The 26,214-nt window shown below is 42.2% G+C and overlaps 1 long non-coding RNA gene and 1 pseudogene across 1 annotated transcript in view; both read left to right on the forward strand.

The window, feature by feature from the left end:
• LOC145435518 (uncharacterized) overlaps positions 1–26,214 on the forward strand; it is a 446,234-nt gene that overhangs the window by 255,845 nt on the left and 164,175 nt on the right. The window lies entirely within an intron of this gene.
• Positions 15,054–16,041, forward strand: LOC145435465 (uncharacterized; annotated as a pseudogene).

Genomic DNA, 26,214 nt, shown 5'->3' on the forward strand with positions numbered 1-26,214 from the left:
AGCGACGTCAATACCGAGGTATACAAAACTCGTTACATACTTGAGATCGATATCTCCGAGTCGAATTGGTGTCGCGTTCTCCGGTAGAGCTGGTATGGCCAGAACCTGTCTTCTTAGCGTTGATCTGGAGGCCAGCAAGAGCGGCGGCGTCCTCCAGCTGGTTAATGGGGCGCTGTGCCGATGCGGTGTTCGGGGCAAGCAGGGCTAGGTCGTCTGCGTAGGCAAGAATACCTACGTGGATTGCCTCGCGAGTCGTACGCGTGCGCGTTCCTTGCCGTGGCCGCCATTCAAAGAAACTGCACCTAGTGTGTGCGTATGGACCAACATCTCCGAACACCACTGCCTTCCCAGCTGATACGCTCGCCTTCTACGACCAACTAGAAGGCATTCTATCAACCTACCCGCAGCGCGACATAACCATACTGCTTGGGGACATGAATGCCACGTTGGCCGAGCGCTCGCAGCGAGTTCGCTTCCCAGTTGGCCATGAGAACAGCAACTCGGAGCATTTTACCAATCTACTCGACCGCTGCGACCTCATTCCTCTCAATGCCAACTTCTATATGAAGCCGAAGCGTAGGACGACATTTGACGGTATGCGCCAACGCAACACACGGCTGGATTATATCTGCTGCAATGCTCCCGCACGGCACCATTTCACGAACTGCCGAACGGTGCGCATGCTAACGATCAGGAGTGACCATCGCATGGTGCAGCCTGGAAAGCCATCGGTGAATTAGTTGGCTTCAAGAGGACCCGCGTGAAGGCTTGTACGGAAGACCTCGCAGCACACTTCGAGACCCTGTTATCAACACCTGCACCGGACATCGATGTGCTCGTTGCACCGCCTTCACTAGCAGCAAATCCTCTAGCGATAAATACAACCCGGATCACGCTAGGTGAGCTCAAGACAGCCATGCGTGGAGTACCACAATTCAAGGCCACCGGCACGGACGGCATCCCAACGGCTGCTTACACCTCGGGCGTTGCACCTGTGCTCCTCGACGTCATGAATGGCGTCCTCGAAGGCGGCCCGGTGCCCCCCGAGTGGCTCGAGAGCGAAATCGTCCCTATCTACAAGAAAGGCGCTGCGGGTGACCCAGCGAACTACAGAGGCATCTCCCTGATGCAGACCGCTGCCAAGCTGTTCGACCGAGTACTGCTCCTCCGCATACGTGAGCAACTCTCTACCAAGCTCCTGAATGCTCAGAATGGATTTCGACCATCTCGCGGTACAACAGAGCACATCCTGGCACTGCGCACAATCATTGACACCTGCCGCTCACACAGAAAGAATGTTGTGGCCGTCTTCGTTGATTTCGCGAAAGCCTTCGACTCGGTCTCGCGCCCAGCCATGGCGGAGATCCTCAGATTCTATGGAATTCCTGAGGTGATAACGTACGCCATTATGGCCCTCTACACTGACACACGAGCGCGAGTCCGAACAGATGACGGCCCAAGCGGAGATTTCAACACTTCGGCTGGTGTGCTTCAAGGTGACACCCTGGCACCATTCTTGTTCGTGGTCATCCTTGACTTCGTGCTACTAACGGCGTTCCTGGATACTACGAATTCCGCTTGCAGCAGCACTAGAACATTGCGGAATACAGCAATACTTCCACTCGTTAGCTTACTACTTCCCGATTTCGCAGCCATTTGTTTTTTCGTGGCTTGAAATAACTAGGAACGGCGTCCTATGCAACAGATCTAGGGGATAATCCTGCACTCAAAATAAAGATTTACACCTCCATCGCTAGGTGTCTCGCTCCCGCCTATAGTTGCCACGGAAAACGATGGGGTGTAACGACTATCTTATAAAGGCTATGGTTATACCGTCCGCAGCTCCGGTCGCAAAACGTGGATCGTACCAGAGCAGTGCTTTTCAACCTGTGTGACGGTTCGCACTGGTGCGAATGAAAAAAATTGCAGTGCGAATGACGAAGGTGGTGCGAATAGTGCGAATGAAAATCTGGGTCAAGTGCGAATGACGAAGGTGGTGCGAATGAAACTCCGGATCAAGTGCGAACGAAAATCGTGATTAATTGTTAACTTTTCTGACGAGGAATAATTCCAATAAAGTTAATAGGAAATTTTGAATCAGTGTAACTTTTGTAGTTGCGACGCAATTGTAAAAACTTGATACGACGCACCACTAATCGTAGCTCTTACAAGCCGTAGTGAATTAATATTCCAACTTTTCTGACGAGGAATAATTCCAATAAAGTTAATAGGAAATTTTGAATCAGTGTAACTTTTGTAGTTGCGACGCAATTGTAAAAACTTGATACGACGCACCACTAATCGTAGCTCTTACAAGCCGTAGTGAATTAATATTCCCACACTATAATTATTACGTCACAAAAAGTATGGTTTGGAAGCTGGTGTAGTGGCAGTATAGAGATCTCTACAATATCTATAGTGGCAGACATACAGTATATCAGCCCGTCTGATCCTGCGACAGGCTCGAAAAATGATGTCAAATTTACTGTCTGCATTCTTTCGCTAAACAATCATCATATTTGCATTCTTTCGCTAAACAATCATCATATTTTCGTAATAACTGTTCGATTAGCGCGAGGTACGAGGATAGTAGTAAATACCATCATTACAGCGACTCACATTCGCAAGTTTACTGTAACGTAAATTTTTACCCCTTCATGGTTATTAAAGTATAGGGACTGCAAAGGGTATAATTTTGGGTCGACACGGTGCCAGAGCTATCTGTTAATTTGTATGTAATATTTATGAATTTATTGCAATATTTATGAATTTATTGCAAAAAATCCTGCGATCGTTTCTACATATCCAAGGTCACTGTGTTGGGTACTGTAGCCAATAAGTGGGACGCGCAGCAAATATGGCATATGGCATGGAATTCTTGATCAGATTTTTCCAACTGTTTTATTTTGGAAATCATGGTCGAAGACCGCTGGGATGAACTAGTGTGGGGGAGTGCAACGAGCGAGATCAGGCCTATGACACTCATTCATTTCGAGGCCAACCCCTTCTGCGTCGGGGCACATGAAGACGTAAAGTTTTGGCGAATAAACCGCTGATAGAATGAGGTGCCAAAAACATGAGTGGCGACAAAACCTCGGTCGCAAAATGACCGATGCTGGATGGCCAAACCTTTCGAGATGGATTGGATATGCTCCATTGTCGGCACGGAATAGTCGCGTTCTAGCAATCTAAGTAGACAGTATAGTACGACTGTGATACGCAGAGGAATTTAATTAGCCCTAATTTGAATTTGCGTACGTCAGACATTTGTTGTAGAGATGTGTTGGTTAGAATTGCAATGTGCGCGTTCTGTATCTCATACATGCCCGTAACATCGAAGCATACAACTGTAATATCAAATATAAATTCCTCTTCATGGGTGAGGCTCAGGTCGCGAGATGCCACAAATACTCAGATTTTGGTGGTAGTCTAAAAGCTGGTTTACCGTTATCAAACTGCTATGAATTCTCAAGTTAGATTGAGGTGAAGAGTAGAACACGCAGTACCATGAGTTATTTGCTCTTCTCATAAACTTGCGAGACAGAAGTTGGATCAACGTATCATCAGGTATCGAGCTCTAATGTGCCAACACTCCTTGATCGTTTTGCACCTTATGTTCCAAAGACATAAGGCAAAAGCCTCAACACAAACATGTGGTTTTTTTAACCTTTCGAAAAACTGGAGCTTCGCGGGAACTTTGTGTCAGCTCTCAAAAACGATTTCTGCCAGCAAGCACTTTTGACTCGCGAAAAATACTCTGTATTTTGAATAGGAGTGCAGAACAGATTTTAAGACCTGGCCATCCAAGCACTAGTAGAAGTTCTTGTACAAATTCCGAACAACATTGTTTGGTCGAGAAGGGTTGTATTGAAATAATTGAAGTAAAACAAGCGAAAAAAGTTGCCTCTTAATGAGACATTTGATAGCTTAATCTACATAGTTATCCAATTTGTTGCACATCTGAACAAAATGTTGAGTAGGCCTATCTTCATCTTTTTGTATAACAATTTTCGATTAGTTTGTGCGAATAAAATTTATTTCACGAAAAAAGTGCGAATGGAGCTCAAAAAGGTTGAAAAGCACTGTACCAGAGTAAACCCAGATAACATCTTCTTGTGTAGTCAAGCATGTCATGGCTCAAAAGCTAGATCTTGTTACTATCTACAATACGGACTTGGATTATAGATAACTAACCTATGGATAGATACTGCAGTTAAATCGCCCTGAAGTAGCTAAGTAGGGTAACCTGTGTATTGTAGGTAATTGCTGCGCTCTACTTAACTTGACGTCAACTCTGTAGTAAGTTCTTGAACCAAGAGATTGCTCAATACAAGATTTATTCGTCGTCGATGTTTGTTGTAGGTAGCGTAAAATGAGTCTGATTTAATACGAGACAGACTCGACAGTTTTGCAGTCTCTCGAACGAGAGAGTGAATACGTGCAATATTACGTCATTATTATTTACTATAGCATGCACATTGCACAGTTTGTAATACGTGATATATTAACAATAAGCTCCATGCTAATTATTGGTTGTGTTTCAACTTGAAACCGTAAGTTGCCAAGCAACTGCAATACGAAACACCTGTCGTCACGCTTTCTTGCCTAGAGGAAATCGCTGCTCAGCAATCTGAACGCAACATACTTTCTAATCCCTTAGCTCACGACCCGAGCGCTCAAATTTAGCAAAGTTGATCTTATTTGAAAGCTACTGTGGATCTGATTCTAAAAATATACATTGAAATCTAATCAGGGCAATGGAACCCTGTTGAAATACACCTCAAAGTCCGGAAATCGGCATTGTTCTAAACAATCGCAGCGACGCAATACAATGACCATAACAATGGCCCTTGCGTGGTTGCGATTCTTCAAAAAAATGCCGATTTCCGGACTTTGAGGTGTATTTCAAGGGGATTCCATTGCCCTGATTAGACTTTATTGTATATTTTCGGAATCAGACAATCATCGATTTCAGCTCGGCGTCGAAAGAGTTATTAACTGATCTCAATAAAGTCTATCGCCATTCGTCACACGACATACCACTCTCCCAGAAAATCGGTAAATCCAATCATAATCCTTCCAGAAAAAATCCAATCAAAATTCGACAAAATTTCACAAATCCGTTTTTTTCAAATCTCAATCCATGCTCATCTCTGCTCTACAGCATTGTATGGAACAGATGCTCAAAACCCCTGTTTATTGGTATAGCCCTGTTTAGTGGTAAGAAATACCTTTACAGTAGTATTGATGTGGGCTGTGTTGTGGGATGGAACATGGTTTAGCAGACCGCTGGTCCTTTAAATCCAATGTCCCTAGTTGACGCCCGGTATCTGTTATGAAGGAAATATACTGTGCTTGTACTAGGATTTTAGCATATCATGACTAGAGCCCGACCGATTATCGGCTCACCGATAATATCGAGTCGATATCACACTTGGAAAGAAATGTCGGTATCGGCCATTGGAGGTCAAAAAATATCGGATATTTTCGTGACGTCACAACATGGTCGTAGGGAGTCAGAGAAGACGCGAAGTCTTCACTGAATGTCAGTAAATTATAAAGATAAATGGCCAAGCTGCAATGCACAATGCAATGCAATGCCCTATTGTGAAAAATATACTTTCACCGTTATGCCCCAGTGACTTTAGTGGGAATCCCCCAGCGGTGATCGAACACCAGAGACAGAGAGCAGACATCCAGTGAATGGAAAGTTCTATGCAGAAGATTTCAATCGATTCATTTGAGAAATGAAAACTTCATTCAAGCTGGACTGACCGTCGTTATGACAGAGAAAAGGGTCGCGTGTAAACATTTACTTGTACATAGTGCTGTTGGTGTCTGTGTAGGAAGCTCACAAGCCAAGGCTCGGTACGGTACCAACAAAGCGAAAAATAGCAGCAATGTATGGAGTCATCTGACTGAGGGGCCTCCATGATAAGGAATATGCGGGCATAGAGTGCAAGAAAATCAAGCAAAAAGGGAGTAGAGCCAACAATTCATACGAATGTTTTTGATTCCATAATGATCAACTGATTGTTGAAATGCTGGTCATAGTCGAAGGGATGGGTGGAGCGGACGTGAACAATTTGAGTTGTTTTTCACATTCTCTTCAGCTTTTAATGATGTTCTGAAGGCTCCAGGTGCACTGCCAGAAGAATATCAATATTTGGTGGAACCAATGAAGAAAAGATCCCCTGCAGGCGTGGAACCAAAATAAACAAAGATTCCCAGTTCTTGCTCTGCTACCAACTTCGGTACCAAGTGAAAGACTGTTCACTGTGTTTATTACTGTATAGCCTACATCATTTAATAATACCACACAGGTTCACTACCTGGAGAAAACGCCGAGAAGTTCTGCTTCGTGAACTGTAATGCACAACTGCCAGACTGGTGCTACTGATATATTTTTATTGCCCCCCAGATCATTCATGTCATGTTGAGTATAGCAATGGCTGTAAACATGTTCAATTAAATACTCTTGAGGTGTTGATTATGCGCCTTGAGATAGATTCCATATCTTTTGAATATCGGCTGAATATATCGGAGTTATCGGTGAAGGTACTGGATATCGGTTTCGGCTCCAATCCAATATCGGTCGGGCTCTAATCATGACAACTATTAGAACTCCACTAGTGTTGCGCAAGCTTCGTAAGCATTATTACGCCAAACATAGCTAGAGTACTGCCTTTTTCCTGTTACGAGAACATTACTAACCCGTTCTCATTGGCTAAAGCATTACAATCGCATTCGTTGTTACGCATTTTTGGGTATAAAAACCCACGTTTTCTCTGTTGCGGCCCTTGAGATCTGAGATTCACCTCAGCGCCTGACGTACTTTTCTTTGCAATACATCCGACCGAGAGGACTCGTGTGAGTTAAGAAATCACCGCCTAAGACAGCAAGCTACCAGCAAGTCGTTCAGCTAGCTACCTACTGCTCCAGCACGGCACAGCCATCTGTTACATGGTCGCCTTCGAGTTCGGTAGCTCACAACGCAGCCTCCTGTTACATGGTGCCATTGATTTCGGTAACGCAGCTTACTGTTACAATGGGAGCATCTGCAATACATTGGCATGGTGATGTCACCACGCTCCCACAGCTATGTCAAGGAAAAAGACACTCGCCGCATCATGAATGCTAGACGAATCGACAAAACTGACGCATTCTGTAAGCGGACGAGATTGGAAGAATCGGTAAGAAACGAACGACTTGAAAAGGAAGAAGGCAAAACATAGTTGCAGGACTAGAAGGCCCAGAAGAATGTATAAAAAAAAATCAACTACTTCTGTGTGTTTTACATATTTTAAAAATATGCCCTTTTTCTCAAAACTTCGCTTTTTGATACCCTAGATCATTCTTGAGGTCTAAAAAATAGTCAGCCATTTCACACGAAAAGCACATTGTGTGCAAATTTCAGACAGATTGCTCTCCTAGTATTAAAGTTCTAGGTGTTTGACTGATTTTCCATTTCGAGGGGTAACTTCAGCTTAGCCCCATAAGTCGTTAGTTACTGAAGAAAATTGAAGAATAGCGGCCTGGTATAAAAAATGATCATAGTAGTCGACAAGCACCATCAATTCCTCAACACAAACCATCAAATTACGGATTCAATGAAAAAGAAACAATGCTCGTCGTCTATAGGGGATGTTTCTCAGTTTGTTGGACCGATGTACAGAAGGGGTCAACAACGAAGTACTATTTTACATGAGTACTCGCGTTATTATGTGTTTAGGCTATTTCCACTTCTACTTGGCGCTTTGTAGGCATCTTTTTAGGCATTACTCTCTTCATTGACTTATTGCATCCCCTTTAGACTCGAGGTTTTCATAATACCTGGGCAAAATAGCCCTACCCACGGTAACTAAATAATTTTTTGGGGGGAAATTGCACTTACTGTCGCGCTGTTATCGAAAAGTATGATCAGGCACCGCCACCTAGAATCTGCCCTCCGAGTCCGAATTATCGGCATGGTCCGAACAATCGGAGATACGCACGGGGACATTGTTATAGTCATTGTTTTGCGGTCATCCGATTTTTCTGAACGATGCAGATTTTAGATGTTGAGGGTGATTTTTCGTCAAAGTCCTGAGCGTGATCATGTCTCAATTTATATTTTTGGAATCAGTGCTACAGTAGCTTTCGATCAAGACCAGATTCAGTGAATTCTGCGCCCTGGAAGATAACTTATGAAATGCCAGAAATACAACAGTCGCTACCGCAAAACAATCCTGAATCCAGCCTCAGCGAAGCAGAACCAAGCTGCAAAATCGGTTGTTGCCATTCCACGATTTCATTCGATAGTAAAAACACTAGGAGCGTGCACCACTGGTCAGAGTTGAGGTATATACATTACTAACCTACGGATAGTTACGCAACTCCCATCGTTAGGCCCGGGCAAGCAGTGTCTCTTACTGCTGATCAATCTAAAATCAGCACAATTGGTAGTTCTATAGCTTGCGACCCGAGGCTTTAATAAAACTGGTTTTAATCGAGAGCTTCTGTCGCACCGATTCCGAAAATACAAATTAAAGTATTGTCAGGTAAATGGAACCCCGTCCCCGCCAAAACAGCCCTTAAAGTCTGAATGAAAATCGGCAATAGTTCCGAACAGTTGCTTGACGTAACTGGCCAACGGCCACTATTATGCTCATTGTGTTGCGGCGGTACCATTGTTGGAACAATACTGATTATCGGACTTGAAGACCAGTTTTATTAAATTTCAGCCTCCGGGTCGCAAGCTATAATACCACAATTGTGCTGCTTTTCAGAGATGCCACTGGGATATTTCGGAAAAACCCAGATGTGGAGGCGAAATAAACCTAGAAAAACCCAGATCCTATATTTCACACAAAAGTTACGAGATAGCTGTGAAAGTGGAGCCTGATAGCCGACGAATACACTCATACAGTCATTGAAGCCTTTAATATTGAATTTACAACCGTTCATAATACACATTTTGCTTGGTTAACACTGCGAATCGCACAAAAAAACATGTTGTTTTCCTCTCGACACATCGCAATGATACAATTGGGGCGCAGCGTGAATAGTTGATAATGTACCGGTACTAATTATATCATCGCGCTGCGAAAGTTCAATGCAATGCCGTCCATTCCCTATTTCTAAGGATGATTTCATGTATTTTCAGCGATCTGAACAGATTGAAAGTAGCTTTCGATTGATTAATCCTACGACCATCACTTTTATTTGGAATAATCACAGACCAATGTATAGTGGAAATAAATGACTGCCAAATCATGAAATTCAGGGTTAGCGTAAGGGACTTAGGGTTAGAATGTGCTGATAACCAATGCCTCTGATTAACTTGCTAGGGTGTCCAACTAACTTGCTAGGGTGTCCAACTAACTTGCTAGGGTGTCCAATAGGGTTGTCCATAATTTGGAAAATCTTACAAATCCTCGGTTGTAATGTCTTATTCGATAGATTATTGATAAAAAACGAAACTGAGCCTGAAAGAAGCTCACAGAAAGGCCGTTAAGATTTCGTGCAAAGCGTTTGAAAGTAGCTGCCGAAGAATGGGCGTGCCACCGACCATAGAACGGCGAGAAGACTAGTAATCAAGAAACCACGGCTCTTGATTGGATAATCGGCTATGCTTCAATGACCACGTCAGCAGCAGCCTGCTGATTAGGTGAACAAGGAGTCTGCTACTGGCGGCGATTCTGAAAGCGCATTGTATGTAGGTTGACAGATAATGATTTAGGATTGATTAAGGGTATGTTGAGGTACGAAATACATGATGAACAAACAACAGGTGCTTCACAAAAACGTCTAAAGCATGACTGCTTTATTGTGAAAGAAACCGCCGTAGCCTATATGCCTTGTTTTCAACGAGGGCAAGCATAGGCGCTTATGCAAGTGGCGACGGATTCCTAGTTTCAGAAATAATATATCATTATTGAATACAAAGATAAAGCTTAACAATGACACTATAGTTTGTGTGATCTCATTGGGCTCGGGTTGTAGTGCATAGTTGAAGTTTTGAAAGCTCTAAGGGTCGGCTGAATCAGCGGGTTATGCTTGGCACTTGTCAAATGCTTGCATCAAACTGTATTCACTTGCAAGTGAATATGCTGGATATGATATGTCAAATTCCTTAATAATCGCGCAGAAAAGGGGTGTAAAGATAAACACAGACAATGCTGCATAGTGCATAGTATCCAACATAGTTTGCATATCATATCAAGCAGGGCCTGTGCTTGCATAAAAACCTCGTTTCTGCGACATCATTAGGGACTTTGAAAACATTTACCAGTGAATTCAATTTGCTGAAAACATCTGATGAGTGCTAAGCCTAACAGTCTGATTCAGCCGATCGCTAGAGCATTCAAAACTTCAACTATGTACTGCAACCTGAGCCCAATAAGATCACCTAACTTATAGTGTCATTGTTAAGCTTTATCTTTGTATTCAATAATGATATATTATTTCTGAAACTAGGAATCCGTCGCCACTTGCATAAGCGCCTATGTATTCCCTCGTTGAAAACAAGGCATATAGGCTTCAGCGGTTTCCTTCACAATGAAGCGGTCATGCTTTAGACGTTTTTGTGAAGCAGCTGTTGTTTGTACATCATGTATTTCGTACCTCCAGATACCTTGAATCAATCCTAAATCATTATCTGTCAACCTACATACAATGCGCTTTCAGAATCGTCGCCAGTAGCAGACTCCTTGTTCACCTAATCAGCAAGCTGCTGCTGACGTGGTCATTGAAGCATAGCCGATTATCCAATCAAGAGCCGTGGTTTCTTGATTACTAGTCTTCTCGCCGTTCTATGGTCGGTGGCACGCCCATTCTTCGGCAGCTACTTTCAAACGCTTTGCACGAAATCTTAACGGCCGTTCTTTGAGCTTCTTTCAGGCTCAGTGTCGTTTTTTATCAATAATCTATCGAATAAGACATTACAACCGAGGATTTGTAAGATTTTCCAAATTATGGACAACCCTAGTGTCCAACTAACTAACTCTCTCTCTCTCTCTCTCTCTCTGTCTCTCTCTCTCTCTCTGCTAGGGTGTCCAACTAACTAACTCTCTCTCTCTCTCTCTCTGAGTGTCCCTGTTGGAACTATAAATATACTCAGATAACAATAGGATTATATTAGTCGGATCATCACCTGGTCTGTTCATGTGCTTGTGTATACCATACATTTACATGATATTTATCGATACATGCCGAATTGTTCACCAAGTGCCGAGTTCGCTACTGGCTATCGTCCTATATGAAGATGACTTTCTGCGATCTGGAAGTTACCATTCAATGAAGCTCCATCGCATCCAGCCGAAGACTCTCATTTTAGTAGTGAAATACATTCTCAACACTTTGTCGTTACAATAACAGCAAAATCCACCGACAATGGTGAACTGAAGTGCGTGCATTTTACGATATTGCGACCATACTAATCTAATATTTAATTTTCGAGCGTAAAACTGACCTGGCGAACTGAATGTTGAAAAAAACCAGATTTTAAGGATAAAAACCCAGAAATCCAGATGATGCTCAAAAAACCCAGATCTGGGTGGAAAAACCCAGGAGTGGCATCTCTGCTGCTTTTAGATGGCTCTGCAATACGAGATACTGCTTGCCCGAGCGTAATACGAGATACTGTTTGCCCGAGCGTAACGAATTCAGTTGCGTATCTATCCGTATATTACTAACCTATAGTTGAGTACCGTAATACTACTACGTTACCGAGGGATTACTGCTCAATTCTGACGATGATATTCGAAATGCTTTGTACGGGATTGACATCTAGCATTGGTAAATCTCTGATGACTTTCATAAAACGTTTACAACCTGAATTCAACGGTGCATTACGCGATATTTAGCAATAAACTCATCACGTGTTCGGCATATCGTGCTGGAGGTTTACATCATTTCAACGCCCTGTTGCATCGTCAGCGGAATGAAAATATTACCAAAATCATTTCAAAAACCACCGCAAATGAAATGTAAAAAGTAAAGGTAAAGTAAAAAGCGCGATATTGCATTTCGAGAGTCAGATAGCACTACTACATACGTGTGTGGCGCGTGTTGGTGATGTCGGCCATAGTCGAAAAGAATTCAATGAGATTGTCAAGACTCTGTGCATCTTCTTTCGCAAGAATTGTCATCTACTGGGATCCGTCCGCATTTTGCCACTGCGTCGAGTCACTATTGCTGTAATGGTATTAACCATGTGTAAGGGGAAAAGATTTCAATACCAATTGCCGCACCCACCATGTACAGTACAGTGCCACCTCTGACGGTGCGGTTATTGGTGGAACTGCAGCTGACCTTTCTCAACGAGTTATGAAATCCACCATAAAGCTTGAGACGGACATGCTAATCAGACTGGTGTCTCAGGCCGACGGGCAGTATGTTATAGCTTCAGGCTTTAAACATGCCTTGTCCTCAGTTGCGCACTCCAACGGTTGCATGCCAGCGCATCTTAGAAATATTTTGTCGTTGTGTGGAATGTGCCTCACTGGATGGACTTGGTCTTTACTATTCTTAAAGATAATGGCGAGACTATGTTTATTTATATCCCGCTGCACCCAATTTGCGCTTATGTTCGGCATGGGAATGGGATACGTGGAGTGTAAAGGTCACGGAAAGAAGCTGCAATTACCATCGAACGTCATCCAGGCGTTTCAACACAAATACCCCGAGCTCATGAGACGCGTAACTTCGGCGATGATTGCGATGAAAGGAGATTCACGGTGAGGGGCCGCGATTTTCTAACTCCAGTAATGACCGTCATGGTCAATATGCAGTGAATCGAAACGAATATGTGGGTCATCAATCCAGAGGATTGGCTCAAATACCTCTGCCACATGACAGAAGCTCTTGTATACCTCTGCCGCATGACAGAAGCTCTTGTAAAGACAATCAATGCTAGATTCGACAAGTGCATACCAGCCGCTGCGCACGAACTCGCCAATTTCTTTGACGCGCACAAAGCAATCGAAAACGTGATTATCGAGTCTGCGCCCCTATCCTCATCGAGCTGTGTTCACTGGAAACACTAGAACGGACAGAGTTTTCTAACTTTTTCGAATATGTTTGCTCACTGGAACATGTAGCAGCATTGTATGATGAAGCCCGTTCTTTGTCATTGGATCCGGTTCTTGGCGATCGAATGATTCGCCCAAATGTTGAAATTGAAAACAAATATGAACCAAGATTCGGACACGAGGTGTATAGATGCCGTCTTAAAAGAACATGAATATTATAAATTGTTTTCCCAAGATGAGGAATTTTTTGATGCTATTGGGAAAGAATTTTGCATTTCGCTGGACGTAGCTTTAAACATAGAAGGTTCCGAAGCTGATGTAGAGTAATTCCTCTCTAATGAAATGCCAGAAAGAATCCGGTGGCTTGACAAAACGAAAAGTTGGCACAGAGAACAATAGTAGATTATGTATTTTCAGTGCTAATACAGTGTCCTAATACTATTGACGAAATCGCTAAACTTTATGGGAACGGAGTTGAAGATGTATCCCCATACCGCATGCCGATCATCTTCGAGGACGAAAACAAGCACCCAAGGATCGAACTGTAGCGACCCTGATACGGTACTGAAGACCTAACAGGGACATCGGCGCTGTAGACCAAACAGGGACATCGTTGTCTTTCGGTTCGGAACCCCTCTCGTCGGCGACCCGCCACCAGCATGCCATCAAGTACATCCGGAGTATTTACAAGTTACGAATTTAATTATAAGCCAAAACTCAACACAACCTAATACTCCAATGAGTACCTCACAGATGATCATGTACAAGTACTACGCTACACTACAAGTAAAACTAAGCAGTACGCAAGTATTACAAAGCTTCTGGCTGTTCGACCGCGCACTCAAATAACACGTGCAGCCAGAAACGCAAAGAACATTCTACCAACTTCCGCGAAATAAGCTCACACTAGCCAATCAACTGTGACTAAACAATGCAACCACTGAGCCATTGCATTACTGGCTGGTCAAAAAAAATGACTCGTTTGTTGTAGCACCGGGCGATATGTAACCTACCTTTAGAAATACAGAATTCGTTTCTCCGTGTGTATAATCTGTTGTCTTTATTCGTTTATACTCGTTGTTTAGTCATGTTTCGTTCATTCTTTCTTTAGTAATGAAATATACACGTTTATTTTCGTGGTAACTGATAGTTTCGTGCTCTTCTCTGTCCTACAAAAACTAGATATAATATTATCAATTGTAGTTGCAGCTCAAGATCACGTGACACGTCACATCCTGGTAGGTACCGTCAACCGGGGTGGCTTGATAATGGTTATCAAACTCACCCTGCATGTCAAAATTGATCAATGGTGTCCAAAATTCTGTGTATAGTTGATGTGTTTATGTTAGTAGATATGTATTTTATGTTGTAGATATGTATTTTATGTTGTCTTTGTAGATACTGATAAAGTTACTTAGAATTACTGTATGCCACGATTCTAAAAACGGAATCCGGGTCGAGGGGTATCAAACTGCGTGTACTCAGGTAGACCTAGAATATGCTGTGCGCCAGGTGCGGATTGGAAGTTTGTCCATTCTTGCTGCATCGAAGCGGTTCAAAATACCATATGGAACGATTTGGAATAAGACACGTCCAACAGTTAAGCATACAGGAAGACCAGGTTGACATTAGAGAATCATCGTTATCGGCTGCCAAAGAGACTGCAGTCATAAAAGTCATCAACCACCTGACTAATTGGAAATTTCTACTATCTTCCTGTGATATCCATTACATTGACTATCTGAACCGACAAAAAAAGACCATAAAAATCTTCCGTGAAAACCTGCCTGGTTGAGACTGGCGAAACAATTTTAAGGAGCGTCATCATCTTACACAACGGCTTGCTGACAATGTGAAGCCAGGCCGTGCTGAAATTAGCTCTACTGGAGTGAAACAGTATTTCAAATACATCTATGAGAAGCTGCATGGGGTAGAGCCCCCCAGAACGTCTACAATTATGATGAAACTAACGTAACAGACCATCCAGGGGGTTAAACAGTGCATTGTGAGAAGAGGACTTCGAAGAGTGGAAAGAAAGACATCACACTCTAAACCAGCCGTGAGCGTGATGTTTTGCGGAAACGCAGTGGGAGAGTATCTCCCTCCAATGGTTGTCTACAAATCAAAAAAACTCTATACTGAATGGACGAAAGGTGGCCCACCTGGTACATTATACAATCACTCACCTAGTAGTTGGTTTGATTCCCCTACGTTCGAGGAGTGGTTGAAGTTGTTTTTAGACCATGTAAAGGAGAAGCCTTGAAGAAAGTGCTCATTGGGGATAATTTGGTATTACATTTCAGTGCACAGGTAATAGCTGATTGAGCTGATTGTGAAGAAATATCAAGTTCATCAGTTTAATACCAAATGCACCTCATCTCCATCAACCATTGGATGTTGCCGTATTTGGACCAGTGAAGAAGATGTGGAAAAGGATACTGGAGGACTGGAGAAAAGAGAGCAGAGTGAGGGGCAGCATACCAAAGACCACATTCCCCTTGCTTTTGAAAAGACTTTGTAATCAAATGGAGGAGAAAAAGGTAAACCTTGCAGCTGGATTCATCAAGGCTTGCGGTCTAGTACCTCAGGATGAGCAGCAGGTGCTCAAGCGTGTGCCTGCTGCAAACGAAAATTCAACGGAGACAGTCCAAGAGGCAGGGTAATTGAAGTACTATTGAGTTCTGAGGAAGATGAAGAAAGCCGTGACAGTGAGGGCGAAGTCTGTCAAATCTGTGATAAATTCGACTGTGGGAGGTCGAGGAGTATCAGTTGTGGGAACAGTGTGACAACTGTGACAATTGGTTCCACGAACTCTGCCTTGCGAGAGAAGGGACAGGCAGTGCAACTGCAAGCTCCAAGTGTCAGAAGTAGACAGACTATCGTAATAGCGACAGATTGAAATAGAGAGGTATTCAACACAACAAGTTTAGAAGCAGCGGACGTTCTAATAGTGTGGAATTCAAAATAGCAAGTTAGGGTTCGGTTTAGCTTGTGTTGGGGTTCAGGTTAGTTCAGACCTGAGCAGACCAAATGCATTTACTTGGAATTTAGATGGTGACAACTGATTCCATGAACTCTGTCTTGAGAGAAAAGGGACAACCAGTGCAACCGCAAATTGCAAGTGCTACAAATATGATGGTGTCTGAACATCTCAGAAAACTTTGTATTGGTGGAATAATTTGTGCTGATGATTGTAGATTTGTGTCTACTGTTTTTCTTCAAATGGTGGTCTCTGGACATCTCAGAACACTTTGAATTGGTGGAATAAATTGTGTTGGTGATTGTAGATTTGTAAACAATTGGCTATCAAAGGGGCCCGGCGCCGGGGTGACTTTAATAATTGTTTAACCTGTTAAAGAAGTATGAAGACGAAACCTGATAAAAGTGTTTTGGTATATTAATAGCCGGGACCCACATTGTTCCTAGTTCAAAGAACCAAGGATGAGAAACCTCTTTAACCTACTCGAAATGTATCAAAAGTGCCTAAAACCATCAAAGTCACCCCGATTGACGGTAGGTAATAGTTTCGTGCTCTTCTCAGTCCTACAAAAACTAGATATAATATTATCAATTGTAGTTGCAGCTCAAGATCACGTGAGACGTCACATCCTGGTAGGTGGGTACTAGCCTAGAACATAGAAGGACAAGAAGTGCGAAGTCATCGTGTCGTCATTTCATTGTTATGTAGGGCGTCCGCCATTTTGGTCTCAAAAGCCTTTGGTTTGTCTATAGACGCGCTCGCCAGTTCTATATTGAAATTGACTATTTGGATGATTTCGCTCTTTATTTGTGCTCTAATTTATCAATACTAGGAACCACTTATTGTAAAACTCGCAGAAAATGTTATTTGTCTCTGCATCCTTGACAACAGCACCGCAAGCGTGCATTGCTCGTAGAGCAGAAGCGGGGACATGACTGAGTACCTGAAATATTGATGATATGGTATATTCAAAACCAACAGATGCATAGGCCTGTGGCAATATCATGACGAATATTGATATCTCACTTGAGCAGCGGTGCAAAATATCATATTATCAAGTTTTGTTGGTTTAACGTGTTTTCGAGTGGGTATTGGTCCCACTTTCAGTTCCTTACCCTCCTGGTAGTTGACTAATTCCTCGACTCACGATGAAGAAACCTAAATTGCGGAGATGATGATTGTGATGGTTTAAAAAAGGATTAATATGATTCCGACCATACACTTGTGGAAGTTGATGGGACATCCGGTATTTTAATGCATTTTTAGGCGACTAAACTCTCATTGGATAAGATGAGGGACATCAGTCACGAAACATACCTTCGCACCATCAAGATGCGGATGATCAACCAATAACAGTACTTGATTTCTGGTTGGATAAAACGTTCGCAGTTAGTTGAACTCACAAAGGCGATCTATACCAATCGTCACCAGACATTCCCGTTCTGATGTTGGCAGATCGCCACATTGCTTGAGTTAATGGCCCCATATTGCTTACGACAGCAGCGACGACCATTCCTCGTCGACCCAACTCTTTGATCAATGTTTCGTCACTTCCCACAATTGAACGCAAGATACCGAATTCCATGTAAAATAATACGCTGTTAAATTCAATATGAATTTTCCCTCAAGATGTGTATTTTCTATAATATGAGTATCATAGATACTTCACCTATTACTTGCTTTACTTGCTTCCACTTTGTGGCAAGTCCATTCAGCATGAATTACAAAGCGCGTGATGCGAATTTTCGTTCGCCCGACCTGAACTCATGGCTGCCGAACCCCATGAACGATTTTAATCCGGGGTCAAATTCCACGTTGTGGGACTGCAGCATTTCATCCAGAGCTAAAATGCAGTTCCTGTCCCAGTCTGTCTCTGTCTGTCAGTCAGTCTGTCTAGTTTTTTGGCAATCCAGTCTTCAGTCAGCCTGACTAGTTTTTTGGCAATCCAATCCAAGACTATGTATGTACTGGATTCCAGCAGCAAACTTCAGTGATACTATCCAATCACACATCGTGCGATAAGACGAAAGAGGATAGGAGGATTTTCTCAAGCAGGCCTATTCATATCTGAAGATCATTTATACTGTTGGAGTAAATAGCTCCTGTAGTTATCTCACCAAGTTTTCTAGATGAAACCTGATTTTCAATGCTGACATAATTGTGTCATCGCTCTATTTGCATCCATAGGCCTGCCCTTATCTTTTCAAAACTTTAATTTGACCCTCGTTAAGAAACCTTCCTATCCCCTTCTCCATCCGTTCCATCTTACATATTATGTTTATGCTTGCATATATATACCGGTGCAAAGTCTACGATGCTGAACGTTGATGATTGCTTTAATATAGAGAGTGGGTCCGCCCATTTTTCAAGACCGAATTCGATTTGGTGAACAGAATCTAGTTGAAGACCTGTTCCATGACTCGGAAATGTTTCACAAATACTTTCGCATGGACGACTCGACCTTTCGTGAGCTTCTTACTAAAGTACCCCCATACACAGGGCTGCCATACCGTCCTTATTTCTAAGATTTGCCCTTATTTTGAAGGGTCACGTCTTAGAAAACTCAACTGTCCCTATTTCTAAGAAATGTCCTTATTTTCGACTTGCGTCCTTATTTTGTCTTATTTTCAACCACTACAGAACTTCGATCGTTTTCCTCTAGTATCTGTGTTGCATAATATTCTCAAATTATGCTTTTGCGTAGAGATATTATGACATCATAAATGAAAGGAACTCTCGTGACGTGCACACCACACGATTTGTCTGCTAAGTGGTGAAATAGTTAGGGCAGTGAGTGGTAGTATTGCAGTTCGTCTGTACCAAGCTACCGCAGCGGACGTCATTTATGCAGTAAACAGCAGTACCATGTTCCTGCTGTGTTTGGTCTACAGAAGAATAAGCTCAAGCTGTGGGGAAGGCAGCATTTATTGCGTAGTGAAAAAAGGCGCAGTGCAGTCGACACATTGGTTAAAAAGTAGTAAAGCTATAATTCATAGATAAATTTATCAAAATTATATTGCACTTGCGCATCTATCGAAGCTTAAAGGGCGAGTGTTTCGCACATTGCAATATCTGCAATTGTGACATTAACCTGGAGGCCATATGAAAGACTGCTATTTCAACTCACATTGATACCCGAAAACACAATAAGTGTGTCATAATGATTAATTTGAGCCAGTCGATGAATAATTTTTCCACAAGTCTATCAACACCAACGACCACAGACTACAAAGGCAGTTGCTGCTGAGGGTACCTGAGCATTCCATACTGTCAAATACCAGCAATCATTCATCACCAACGATTGCACATCGCAATTTGTTTAATGCAATATTCCCCGATTCAAACATCGCAAATAAGTTTTCTTCGGCCAGGACCAAGACTACAAGCATTGTTACTGGAGTTCTTGCTCCATTCACTCAAAAAATGATTTTGTCTAAACTTGGTGTAAGACCTTTTTCCATCACACCTTTTTCCATCTTGGGTGAAGAAGTTTGGTTTATCACCCTATGGGGAGGCCCAAGACCAACGTTGTTTTTTCTGGGGGGGGGGCGACAAAGTGCTGTTTCGACCCTGAGTATAGGTAAACGTAGACCTGAGATGTCGTGAGATCCATGAACCACTTTCTAATAACAAGGAGTTTCTGGAGTAGATTCTGGCGAAAAGTATGGAATTGTGACATGCCGCGGCTCGTATAAATACAAAGTATGTATAAAAACGCCTTTTCGTGCTAATTTAATTCCTCGACTGTCCTTATTTTTGGGTCCATGTCGATGGCAACCCTGCCCATACATAACAAAGCAAGATACGAACTGGCGGCCAGCAATTTGTCTAGCTTATCGACTTGCCATTACATTACGGTGAGCAAATGATCGTTCATTTATTATCGATTTCACATAATTGAATTTTGCAATAGGTTCTTGGCGACGGGTGATTCTCAGATCACTATTGGCTTGCGTTATCGTGTTAGGCATTCGACAGTGAGCCTGATCATCAAAGAGACCTGCGAAGCACTGTGGAAGGTACTGTCACCCGAAGTATTGAAACCTCCAGCCACATCTGAAGAATGGCGAGAAATCTCTCGGGATTTCAATAAATTTTGGAGCTTTCGGAGCAATCGACGGTTAGCATATGGATATTGAAGCCCCCAGTTCGAGTGGTTCGGAGTACTTCAATTATAAGGGAACCTACAGTATTGTGTTATTGGCAGTTTGCGATGCTCGTTATTGCTTTATATTAATCAATATTGGCGACACAGGCAGACACACTGATGGTGGAATATTTGCTGACAGTGAATGTGGCTGAAGATTCATTTCCAGCGGTTTGAATATGCCTGAATCTGGTTATTTACCAGGTACAGATTCGCAAGTCCCATACTGTATTGTCGGAGACGCTGCCTTTCCTCTGTAGACCATAGTATACCTCGCGACGACATGTTTCTTCATCACGAAATGTAATGACTCGAGTCACGATTCTCCGATGACTCGACTTGACTCGAGTCATTTTCTCAAAATACGGAAATGACTCGACTCGAGTCAATCTGTGTATTGACTCGACTTGGACTTGAGTCATTGCGCATGACTCGAGACTCAGACAGACATTTCATTGTGATTTCGAAGAATGTGTGTGTGTGAAACATGTTTCTTCATCACAAAATTATGCTATCCATCTATATTCTACAAGAAATGTAAAAATATTTGTATGATGCTTATGTAAAAATATTTGTATGATGCTGTACACGGTACACAGGTAAAAATGACACCCGCTTATTCCGATCTTCTATATTTCAACTAAATAGGCATAGTAGACATCTAGATATAGGTCGTACGTGCCACTTTGGCCCCATAAAACTGCAGATAATAGCTCTTTCCAAATTCACCTTGAGAAACGCAACTATAGGGCACGCTGCACAGGTGCACATACTACGATGCAGTAGTCATTTCCCGCGCGAGCCGAACCCGCATATTCCCAAAATAAGAATATGATTGACAGGCGAAGCGGGTCCGGATGCGTTCAGATCCAAATTTTTGGGAACCGAAGTTTTGGAAATTATGTCGACCAGACCAGCCTCGGGATTCTCGACTGCGTTCACATTGCTGGCATTCTGAGGATTATTCTGGGAAATTGTGTTCTGAAAATTAGGTATGAACGCACCCTTATGTTGTTCCGTGCAGCGACACCGCGTGTAAGGCTGCGACTTTCATTTTCTGCAGTCATTTGCTACTTGGATCTGTGCGTATTCTGCTAACTATTGGACACCGGAATATCTACTTTAGGATTGGAAATAACGATAAAAAAGGAAATAACGATAAAAAACAAGCTATAAAGAAAACTGTATGACTCGAAAGTAAAAAGGAAATGATGCTGTCATACTCTGCCCTCATGCAAAAGACCTACATTTGCTGCTTAGGTATACATGAAAGTCATGTCAAACAATTGCTGAAGACGATTATTCCTGGAGCTACCGACTGGGGAGTTTCTAGGTATAAGAGTGTATTGATAACCGATGATGACCTGAATCTAATTAAATATATATGCAATGCTGTATTGAAGTGGGCTGTCAAAAAGTTTCCGGTTGAATGGAGAGATTGGTGTAAAAACCAAGTATCTAAGAACCCTCTACCATTAGAATTCGAACCCAAAACCAGAGGAGGACTGATATGCCCAAATGAAAGATTTGTTACTAATGGAAGAATTTGAAATTTATTTTCAAAAGCAAAAAAACTCAGTTTATTGACATGAGAAGCATTCTCGGAAATGTCAATATTCCATTACATCATTCACATTGTGACCAGACCCACGAGAAACTCCTCATTTCTAAATATGTGAGAACAAGAACTCATACATACTGCCGGGCTGCGACGAGAAATTATCATGAACAATAGAAATATAAATCTAGAAGTTCCAAAGCACTGCGAGATCATATCCGAGTTTGAATATGGTCAACATTATCGAAACAGGTTCTGACATATCATAAACACATGCTACTTATTTCCTTTGCATATACTTGCGTTTCCATTTTATATTGCTTACTGATATTTTCTTTAAGTGTGCACCGTTTCTGCGCGGCAGTCTGAATCTTGCGCTGCCGATTATAGGCGCAAAGCCTGTCTAATGGGGTTATCTGCGGATGCTAATCGTTGTAATTCGTACACATATTCCATGACTTCAACTCTTTCGACGCCGAGCTGAAATCGACGATTGTGTTCAAAACGCCGCTATTTTACAAAAATTCACGATTTTCAATGAGTCACAACTTTTTTCCGCTGGTGCTATGGTTTTGTATCCAAGTCCGTATTGTAGCCAGTAACAAGATCTAGCTTTAGAGCCATAACATGCTTGACTACACCAGAAGATGTTATCTGGGTTTACTCTGGTACGGACGAACCACGTTTTGCGACTTTTGCGAGCGGAGCTGCCGGAGTTTCGTACTTCGTCGATTGATTTTCGTTACTAATATGTATTCAAGTGCAGTGAAACTTTGTATTTATACTTATACTATCAAATATAAACAATTGAACATATTATGTTTCTATTAGTAAGTACTAAGCTCTTACTAGTCTGTATTATGCAACATTATGTAGCAGTAAATTGCGATATTCCGTGAGTCTTGGCTACAAATCTGCCAATATCGAGCAATTTTGTATATTATGACGTTATAATACGCGGATAAGCTGAATGGGTCTAATAAGGCTAAGGTTAGGCTACTGAATTGATTAGGCTTATGAAATTGTACCGGTATACTATATTCAGTTGTATGTCAAACTTGACTCGGGGATCTTATACATATTATATTTCATATTATATGTCTGCGATATCATGCAACCAAGGTTTTGAACAGAATGTGACTATTTCAATTCTGTGAATCATGAGGCGCTCGAACAAATCCTACGGCATGGATGCGACTGTGATTGAACATATTTCTATGAACTATTCCAGGTTCCAGCTAAGACATGAAAGATGAATAGTACGATCTTCTCGATTGGAATTGCCATCGCCACAACCAAGACAGTTTGACCACTGCAATGTGATTACGACAACGGATTTGTAGGAAATTTCACACTGCCAGAGTAAAGAGCATTTATTGGCGAACGGCGCAGATCAGCAAACACAGAACATACAACAGGTAAACAATAACAAACGAGCAAAATTACTCTAAAGAACTACTAGCGTGAAGGGGCACTGCACTATAAATACGGATGTAGTCTCAAATTTAAGATGAAATTGTGAAAAGTATTTTGTCGCAGTCATTTTCTTGAAGAAGCCACCATAGCAAAACGGCAGCTAGAAAAGAATTACAACCATCCAAATGCACACTTTGTGCCAGCAATGCAATGGGTTAAGGTTAGGCTCAGGTGCCACAAAAATATATTAATGCACAGGCAGCCAGGGTGCAATGGGATAGTTGTCGTTTTCTTCTAGCTGGTTTCCCTGATAAATTAATAATTGATAATAAAGAATGATAAAATGACGAACCCTTGAGTAAATTAATAACTAGAATAATAAAATTAAATTTAGATTGAAACTTTATTCCCAGCAGGCCTCTGTGTGGTAAGCTTCAAAAAAAGGTGCTGCATGTAACCCGACTTTGCATATGGAGCAGTGAAACTTTGATTTTTTGTTTTGACAGGTTTCTGTTGTTCTGCGTCATCGTGGATTTCGGCCCTACGTTTTTCAATCTGATAGCAGACTGCACAGTTACGCTGTCCATGCGCTCTCGTTCATACTGGGGGATTCAGCGCCAGAAAATGTCTTCCAACCAATCCATCCTTGATGACAGCTGGTATCGCAGAGCCATGGTGGCTGACCTGGTCATCAACAAGATGGTGTATAATCATTCGCACGTACAGCAGCATTGGCATGTGCTTTCGCGATGCTATATTATACAACTTCTGCGAGTTGACCAATGCCAAGCTCATCAGGTGGAAGAAAAGTTTCTTCCACCACCTGACAGTCTTGCGCTCGAAGCTGTAGTATGACAGAAGTTGATCAGACTTATCAATTCCTGCCATGTTTGAATTATGGGAGTCAATCACTTGCGGTTTTTGTTTGTTTTTTGCCCCAGTTTCGGATCTTACTCTGACAGTGGTCATCCCATTATCATGAATGGTGGATAACATTAATACTTCTTTCTTGTAATTCCACTTCGGAGCAAGGACCTCCCGGCACGCATAGACTTTGTCTCCCCCATCGTAGTGATTGGCTCCTTCATTTCGACCGGTAATCCCCTGTGTTCGGAACGACACGTTCCAACGGCATGCGTCTGCACTGCCAGCAAGCTTTCGAAAAGGGGCAAGGTGGTATAGTACCTGTCCATATACAGAATTTGCCCCTTCTCATTGTAGTCGTCCATCATAAATAGAACCAAATCCTTCGTTTTTCCCGGCCCACAGTCCCCAGCAAGTTTTCCCACCTCCACTTGAAAATTCAAACAATATCCTGACCTCGATTCGCACAATTCAAATAATTTGATCCCCCACTTTTTCGGCTTCATTGGATTATAGGCTTTGAATGTCACACGACCCTTGAAAGGACATGTCCCTTCGTCTAAACTCAAATCTCTTTCAGGGGAGTAGTTATCCTGGAAATTAGTGTTCAGGTGATCGATGATGGGCCGCAGCTTGAACACTGGATCATATCCTTCGGCACCAAACGGTACTGCTTTGTCATTGTCGTTACAATGGAGTGCCGCTAATATTAGCCGAAAGCGATTTCTTGACATTGCAGTCGACCAAAATTCACACCTAAAAATTGCTTCGGATTTACACCAACAGTCATCCAATTTTGTTTTTTTGTCCAATCCCATCGCAAATATCAGGCCAATGAATTTTTCCATTTCTTTAGTTGATACTTCTTTCCAATTGTTCCGATACTTCTTTCCAATTGTTCCAAAACTTCTTTCTTTTTGTTTTTGCTATCATTTGAGTTGCGTGCCTGTTGCTTTCATATTTTATTAAATTAAAAAAACTTTCATTCAAAACCTGGTCAAATATGTTTCTTGCCGTGGCAGTTATATCTGGGTCCAGTTTAGGGCCTGGTATGCCTAGGAATTGGAATGGAGGATTTGGTGTTGTCGACGTGTCCTCATCCCACGTCGTACAGACTGGTGTGGGGCAATCGGGCTGGGGACTTGTTGAAGGCCCCACGGATGTGCTGTTGGTGCTCAATATTCGCCTCTTGGTAGGTGGGGAGTTTGGGGACTCATGCCGTACCAAGGCCGACAAATTCACAGGCCTTGTACGGCGCGACGTAAATACGCTCTGCAGTTCCGAGTACGGCGCGACGTAAATACGCTCTGCAGTTCCGAGTCCTCAGAGCCAGAGCTAAGAATGTCGCTCTCCTCGCCGTAATCATATTCGTAAAACGAATCCATACTAGCTATCAAATTATCCGACGCCTAAACAGATCGAATATGTATAATGGTAAATCCGTGTATCGCTAATGGCCGTGCTGCCAAGGATCCGAAAGATTTGACTAAGCATTTTATTTCGGAATATTCAACATTTTATAAAGGAATATTCAACATAAGACATAACCTATCATATGGTAAAGCAGCAACGCCTCGCTGTCTATATGCCGGCTATTCATAACGAATTTATTATATATATATTGCCAGAAAATTCAACAAAACTCATATGTTATGATATATTCAAATGTCATTTCAATTAACAATTTATTAATTTATATGTACATACTAGATAATGTACAACATACCGAATAAATCTATGAAATCCGTATTCCGCGAGCCAAGATACATCAATTTACGTCTAACTTACTGGTTACGTTAATTTTGGTTATAGCCTAAATTATTAGGCTTATGCAGGATTACTTGGCCCATTCACCAACTTTTCTATTGATTACCGCATAATGCCACATCTTGGATGAACGCGAAAATGACTTGTCAGATTTTCGAGACAAAACTAAGCTTTCTCGATTTAGCGAACATATGGGGATACGCGGCGTCGAAAGAGTTAATAACGCAATAACATGTTCAATTCGGATTCGAATGAAGATAGCTGACAAATAGTGCAGCAACAGCAACATACAACTTGATGAAGATAGCAGACACGTAGTGCAGCAACAGCAACGTACGAATTCACGAAGATAGCTGGTACTTTGCACAGCAACGGCAACATACGACCGACGAACGTATCGGATTACGATTAACGTAAGTAAGGAACCAAAGTAAGTTAACTAAGATTTACAATAAACTTTGCGTCAACG

Source organism: Botryllus schlosseri, chromosome 3 (genome assembly GCF_051294905.1).
Source record: "Botryllus schlosseri isolate E-star chromosome 3, Bs_hap1, whole genome shotgun sequence".
NCBI lineage: Eukaryota > Metazoa > Chordata > Ascidiacea > Stolidobranchia > Styelidae > Botryllus > Botryllus schlosseri.